At 35.7% G+C, this 8,153-nt stretch overlaps 1 protein-coding gene across 3 annotated transcripts in view; it reads right to left on the reverse strand.

The window, feature by feature from the left end:
- LOC117168687 (D-2-hydroxyglutarate dehydrogenase, mitochondrial) overlaps positions 1–8,153 on the reverse strand; it is a 184,699-nt gene that overhangs the window by 33,825 nt on the left and 142,721 nt on the right. The gene's annotated exons all lie outside the window — the stretch shown is intronic.

The raw sequence follows: 8,153 nt of genomic DNA on the forward strand, positions 1-8,153 counted from the left end.
GAAAGAAATCGGTTAAGATGGTTCGGACATGTTGAGAGAATGCCAAATGAACGACTAACGAAACAAGTGTATCAAGGTAAAGTAAATGGCAGCGTGCCGAGAAGCAGACCGCGGAAAGAATGGTTATAATGTGTGAATGAGACCCTACTTAGAAGAGACATAAGAAGTCACAGAAACACGAGAGCCTGCATGAAAAAATGCACGGACATAAAAGAAGCTAGAGAAGTATGCCAGGACAGGAAAGTATGGCGGCAAATAGTTAATAAAAAGAGTATCAGTAGAGTGAATGACGCCTGAAACAAAGACCTTGGCTATTAATGGACCCAAGTGGGGAACCTTACACAACGACTTCGTGAGGTTCTTCCCTTGGGGTGACTGCTAGAGAGATTGATCAGCAACCTGGGTTGGAGCAGTGTTGCGGAACGAACGTGTTATTTACTTAAATAGCACGAGAATTCTGCATCAATCTGAAAAATCTCTATCCCTTCCACACACTACTCCTTTCCCCTACCGAGTGAGTCACGCCTACCCCGAAAGGGAAATGGCTTAATGGTGTAATAATAATAATAAAAAGGTTTAAAAATTATATGTACGGCTATTCGTAGTACTCGAAAATGCGAACAATATATATCCTAACGACTTTTTCCGATGAAAATAAAATCGTCAGAGTTATAGCATACATGCATTATAGCATATATCATCTTCGTTTGTTATATATGGTTTGAATATATTCAAAAGCTAAGAAAACAAACGAAAACGAACATTTTAAGCCAAACAATACACGATATAAAAAAAATTCAAGAAAAGAAAAAGGTTGCTTATTGAAAGCCCTTTAAGATTATTATAACAACTTTTTGAATTTTCTTGAAGAATCGAAAATTGAAATTTTTATCACACAAAAAATAAAGAAAAGTAGCTACTTTGCTTTTAATGATTTTTTCATTAGATTATATATATATATTAGATTATAGTGATGTTTTAATCGTAAAAAATACCATCCAAAAAATTAAAAATTTTCACAAAAAGACACAAGGTACAATAAAAATATTTAATAGGAAAATGGTTTTTAAATTAGATCTGAAAATTTGCTTTTAACTTTTTTTTTCTCACGGGCTTTAGAGAATTCACAACCACTAAATTTCAGTTGTCGATTGTTTGACCTTTATTTTAAAAGTTCTATGCAAAAATATGGAGGATGTACAATGACCCATATATATATAAGCGCGAGATCCAACAGGTGCACGCCTTAGGAGCGCTCAAACTAGCGAGCGAAGCGAGCCAGGCAAGATGAAAATTCTACCCTAGGGTAGATAAACTATAAACTATAAACATTGAAAAAATAATAATAAAAGATTAACTGCCCTCGGAGTAGCAGGTAAGTTGTTCGCGCGAGTCTCACGATCATGTCGTTTCTCATATCCCTAAATGAAATGGTTTTTCGATGAAAATGCATAGAACTTAAGTTGCAAAACGGAAATTTCTATATAATTTTAGTAGTGTACACTTTGATCGAGAAACAAGCCTATTTCAGAATATGAGTTACGAAAGGAGCTTACAACCGCACAGTACAATTCACTCCCTACTCACAGAGTGGAAATCTCGGAAAAAATTGCCAATAAAGAAATGCATCCCATATATTATTCCTTTATTTTTTTAAGTTCATAAATGTTAAAAAATTTAGTCCGCCATTTCATTTTTTTAAGGCAAAATTAATAATCAGCAATCACAAATATACATATACACTGTGTCTTTTTTTTGTTTGGTACACAATTATCACAATTTAAAAATATTCTGCAGAAATTTGTGTATTACAGACTTTTTACAACTACAGGTTCAAATATCGACAACAGTAATTAGATGATTTTTAATTATCTTTTGTTAAAGCTCCTTGAGCTTTAACGAACAAATTTTCATCACGTATCTCGTGCTTCTCACTTGATCTTGTCACTGAAAATGTATATCATTTCTATAAATGTATACTATTAGAATTCTTAATTGGCATTGGTATTAAAACAGACGTATTTTTTCATTATCTGGATTTTATAGTTTTAAAAATGCACATTCTGTACAAAAAATGGTTACTTGTCTATTCCTTTTTTCGTCTCTTGTGTCGTTATTCCAAAAATGTAATAATTGTTTTATTTTTAATCTTATTTTTTACGATTAATGAAAAGCTACTTTTCCTATTCTAAAATGAATAATAACAAATTTGCAGATACTTTCTGGATGAACAGCTTTCGTCTGTTAATTTTTTTTCGTAAATTGTATCATTTTCAAAAGAAAAATATTTCATATTTTCAATCATATTTTTTACGATTAAAACAAAAACTGCGCGTTGCATCAAAAAATGATTTAAAAATAATATACGGATCTGTTTTGCGTGTAAAAAATTTTGTTCATTATTTGTTTTCGTACCTTGGTCGTTTTTCGATAAAAGTTTATTTTGTATTTTTGATATACTTTTTTACGGTTAAAACAAAAACTACGAATAAAAACTTTTTATGCAATCAAAATTTGAATTTTCGATCTCACAGAAAAATTTTCAAAAAAATTATGATGACCTTCTCGTATAGTAAAATGTCTTGGGAGTCTGGTTACAGATCTGGATTTATCTAGACAATCTAGTCTGGAAGATCTGATCTGGGCCAGGTCTGACGCTGGTCTGACTTTATCTAGACCTTATAGTCTTTAATATCGGGTATGTCCCAGGATCCACACTATCAAAACAGCACTTTATTTTCTTATCACCTTGGCAGTCTAGTCTGGCTCAGGTTTGGCGCTAGTCAGCTTGACAAGATCAACAATTGTAAGTTCGGTCTGGCCTGGCCCAGACCTGGCTCTGTTAGCGATCAAAAACACAAAAAAAGTTCAAAGTTCGATCAGACAATTTTTTTGAAATATTTCAAAAAAATTACAGGTTGTTTAAAATGATAGAAAATAATGCAGACATCTTGCCAGATAACGTCAACACTTGAAGTACGGGTTACCCCTTGAGTCTGACCGCTCTGACACTGCTATTTTCTGTCGAACAAGTGCCAGTAATTGTCAGCCAGCCAATAACTTACGACTGACCAGCCCATAACTAGCGGCTAACCGTTCAATGCCTAGCGCCTGGCCGACCCGTATCTAACAGCTGACCAGACGGGCTGGCCTGGGGCTAATCTAAAATAGCCTTATACTTTTAGCTAGGCCCAGACCAGATCATCTGGTCAGCACCAGGAATGGAAACCCGGCGGTATGGTCTGGGCCAGGTCAGCGCTAGAACATTTTTCCACACGGGTTTTATGGTACTCAAAATGCAACTTTTATCTTTCTGTGCATTTTTTTCATATCATGGGTTGTCTGGCTTAAAATGCACATTTTTGTTCTTTTTGTTGGGAATTTTGTAAACGCTATAACTCCAGTAATTATTTTTCTTGTATCAAAAAACGTCAAGAGGATAAATTGTTCATATTTTTGAGTACTACCAATATTCTTACACAGAATTTACAAATATTGAAAAAGTGGTCTCAAACATTTTTAAATGCTGCTACTTTTTAAATCTGTATCTAAAATGGCTGGCAAACGAATTTGACTTTCAATTTAAGATTAGACACAAAATACGTGATACATTTTTATAACCATTTTTGGGTGAAAATTGTGGATTTTTGGTTTTTTATAGTGTTGCCGTCGAGTGAGGCCACGACGTTTTCAAGGCGAGACAAGACGAGCCTTCCGTGCTGTCTTGAATTGATCGTCTTGTGTCTTCCTTGAAAATGCCGAGGCCTCGAAATGCGAGACCTTGCCTTGGGCTTGTCTTGTCGCCTTGAGTTTGCACTGCCAGATGTGAGAACATCAGCATTGAATGAAAATACCGCAGTCTGAGGCTCCACTTGCCCTGACCCTTCTCACCGTTTAACGAAAATCCCGTAATCTGAGACGCCAGCCTCCCCGGCCCTTCTCAGCAGGGGTTTCTTCTCTGTAAGCTGGACGAATATAGGTCCAATTTTTGTTAAGTTTTTAAAGTAGCGATATTGTAAATATAATATTCGGAGTCTGCAAGTTTTCACGATTCCCGGGATATGTAATGTGTCTAACAAACTTGAAAAATTGAATACGCTTAATGTATGAAGCAGACCAAATCCATCTCAAATCAAACAGCTTCTAGTTTCTTGCTTGAAGTCACAGAATTCTCGGGACCCAAATAAGTTTTTTTTATGAAATTAGGCGCCATATATTTTTCCGATTGATTTAAATAAAAAAATTCTGAAGAAGTTATGCGCATTCTAATTGCGTGCTTTGTATTTCAAAAATATGCAACATCGTTGCTCCAATTCTACCTCCCCCCTCTCCCAACCCTCCCTTATTAACTGAAGTTTTTAGTGGGACTGACATTAGAACTACAATCTCCACCATATGACGATTTGATACTTAACTTTGACATGATTTCGACTCAGAAAATAAACTTATTGCATAAAGGTGTTAGTTGGGCGTATAATCTAAACAATGAATAATACAAACTAGAAAATAGCCTCGGAAAGGACTGGAACTTTTAAAGACAAAAGGCATGCACACGGAAAATCTAAAGGTCATGTTTCAGGCGAAGAATGGAGACTGGGTGTTTGGAATGCTAGGGGCGTAAGTGATCTAAAGGTAAAAGAATTGCGTGAAACTATGGACGTGAAGAAACTAGACATTTTATGTGTATCTGAAACAAAGAAAAAGGGATGCGAAACCAAAGACATAAAAAACGGCGTGTTGAAAGGCGGATTTGAAATACGGTCAGGAGTAGACTGTGAACCACATGGTAAACAAGGAGTAGGTCTGATTTTGAATGAAAGAGTAAAGCAGCATCTCGGAGACATTGGTTTCGTGTCTCCCAGACTGCTGTGGGCTAGAATGAAAGTAGGAATCAGAAGACTATTTATCATAGCATGCTACGCGCCGGTTGATAGTGATCCTAGAGAAGTAAAAGACGCCTTCTGGGACACTTTAAATGACACAATAAACATATGCGAACATGGGGAAAGAATAATTCTACTAATATCGCCGCAAAAAATCAAGACCCCCCACTTTAGAAGGCAATAACTTCGCAGAAAAAAATGTGAGAAGGTTCGAATAGGAACCACACGAATCCGCTAAGTTTTCTGAATAAAATGGTGTTTCTGTAATTTGCGTAAAAAAATTTCGTTTTGAGCTAATTAACAAAATACAAGTAAAAATACTGTCGCGAGGCCCATTGTTGAGACACGTTAACTTTCACATGATCCCAGAGCTACGAGTATGTTGGAAAAAATTTGAAAAAAATCTGGAGTAGGCTACAACATGTTTAGAATCCAGTAGAGACCTTAAAATTTAAAAATATTTAAAAATGTCAGTTTTGCAAGGATTTTTGTTAAATGTTTTTATTTAGGGATTGAATGGAACTATCACGCTGTTTAATGGCTTAAAATGTGTGGTAATGTACCCTTATTCCTATTTCTACCACAAAACTGAATAGAAATTAGAATTTCGCGATTAAAGTCGGTTAGAATAATTCAGAGTTTAATGAGGCGAGGCGCGTGGCACAGTAGTAGAACAAAGTGTAGAAAAAAAAGGTCGGTCATATTTCCCAGCGGCAGGCAGCCGTTTTCTCCAGATTTTCCCACAACTGCTGCTCGCTCAGTAGGGCCGTCTCAAAGCTTTGAGGTGGGCTGCACCCCTCTCTCCTGATATAAAATTTTGATATCATAATACAGTATCAAGCTTGCACACGAAGTATCTTGTATCTTGTTTATTTAATATAGTACACTTATTTCGGTATTATAATATAATTTTGTAATTATTAGGCTGTTAATTCGCTACTAAAATGCGTACTGGTTTCTGTATTAATTCAATTCGCATTTAGGCGAAACAATAAGGGAAAGAGTACAAATTTCTTAAAAATGGCGAGACAAAGAGGAAATATTTAAAAAATGGTAAAACAAGGGGATACGGTTAAAAGTGTGAAGACCTTTATTTTCAGTTTCCAAGAAAGTCCACACTTTCTTTTCGGCTAAATGGAAAAATATTTGTATAACACTACATATGGTGCAACATTATCTTATAACGAATAATTAAAAAAAAAATACGCACATGAAATTGCTCATATAAATAAATCTTTCACGCATTTCAGTAGCGAATTAACAGCCTAATAATTACAAAATTATATTATAATACCGAAATAGGTGTGCTACATTAAATAAACAAAATACAAGATAATTTATGTTCAAGCTTGATACTGTATTATAATATCAAAATTTTTTATCAGGAGAGGGGCGAACCCACCTCAAAGCATTGAGACGGCCCTGCTGAGCAAGAAGCAGATGTGGGAAAATCTGAAGAAAACGCCTGTCTGCCGCTGGGAAATATGACCGACCTTTTTTTTCTATACTTTTTTTTACTACTGTGCCACGCGCCTCACCTCATTAAACTCCGAATTATTCTGAGCGACTTTAATCGCGAAATTTTAATTTTTATTCAGTTTTGTGGTCGAAATAGGAATCAGGGTATATTACTACACATTTTAAGCCATTAAACAGCGCGATAGCTCCATTCAATCCCTAAATAAAAACATTCAACAAAAATCCTTGCAAAACTGACATTTTTAAATATTTTAAAATTTTAAGGTCTCCACTGGATTCTAAACATGTTGCAGGACACTCCAGAATATTTTCAAATTTTTTCCAACATACTCTTAGCTCTGGGATCATGTGAAAGTTAAGGTATCTCAACAATGGGCCTCGTGACAGCATTTTTACTTGTATTTTGCAAATTAGCTCAAAACGAATTTTTTTTACGCAAATTACAGAAACACCATTTTATTCAGAAAACTTAGCAGATTCGTGTGGTTCCTATTCGAACCTGCTCACATTTTTTTCTGCGAAGTTATTGCCTTCTAAAGTGGGGGGTCTTGATTTTTTGCGGCGATATTAGGAGACATGATCGGTTGGGTGGGCATCCAAAATCAGGATACAGAAAGAGTATTAGGTAATTTTGGGGATCGAAGAACAAACTATAACGGAGATAAACTAGTTGGTCTATGCTTAGAAAGGGGTCTGTTTATTACAAATACTTGGTTTAGGCATAAAATGATCCACATGTACACCTGGTCTAACGGAAATAGCCGCAGTATAATTAACTTTGTTGTTGTGGATAAAAGACTTAGAGAGTTAGTCAAAGGTACAAGGGTCATGAGGGGTCCTGAATGCAATACTGATCATTACCTTCTGATCTCAAAAATTAACTTAGGCCGGGGTTGTAGAAAAAAGAGACCCAAGAAAGCAAAACAAACGCGAAACAAAATTGAGAACCTACAGAAACCGGATGAGCGAATAGATTTCGAAAATAAGATAATCGAAAGCATAGATAGGGCAACATGGGAGGACCATATAAAAAACAAAGATATAGAGGGCGCCTGGACAATTTTACGGGATATTCTTGTTAGATGTACGATCGAAGTGTGTGGTACCGCAGTTGTAGGAAGAATGTCTGGTGATGCGTGGTGGAATGATGAAATTCAGGCTGCCCAAAAAGCAAAAAGAGAAGCGTACAAGAGAACTTTGAACATTGCAGGTCTTAGCAATGAGGAAAGAAATAGACGTAGAAATGATTATAGATGCGAAAACAGGATACTTAAACGATTAGTTAAAGAAAGTAAAGATACAATTAGAGCAGAAGAAGAGATAAAAATACAAAATGACTTTGAAGGAAGCAGGAAACTACTTTATAAAGAAATGAAAGGAAACAGAAGTACAGAAATTGTCAACATGAGAAATAGTAGAGGGGAAATGGAATATAATGCAGACGGAATACTAGAGGCTTTCAGAGACTATTTAGGAGACAATTCGGAGATGAAGCTACAGGATACCACAACTGCGATGTTGAACACGATGCGATGGAAAACTCAATTGAAAAAGTCTGTGTCACTGAGGTTAGGGATATAATTAAGAACTTGAAAAACGGTAAGGCTGGCGCGTGCATACCACATGGACTATGCGAATTGATAAACTTATGTTTCGAGATGGGAGACGTCCCAGACGATTGGAAAAAATCGATTATCGTACCAATATACAAGAGAAAGGGAGATAAAAGCGAGTGCAATAATTACAGAGGGATTAACTTATTAAGCACCGTAAGTAAAATATATTCAAAAA

This window comes from Belonocnema kinseyi, chromosome 3, assembly GCF_010883055.1.
Source record: "Belonocnema kinseyi isolate 2016_QV_RU_SX_M_011 chromosome 3, B_treatae_v1, whole genome shotgun sequence".
In the NCBI taxonomy this organism is placed as follows: Eukaryota; Metazoa; Arthropoda; class Insecta; order Hymenoptera; family Cynipidae; genus Belonocnema; species Belonocnema kinseyi.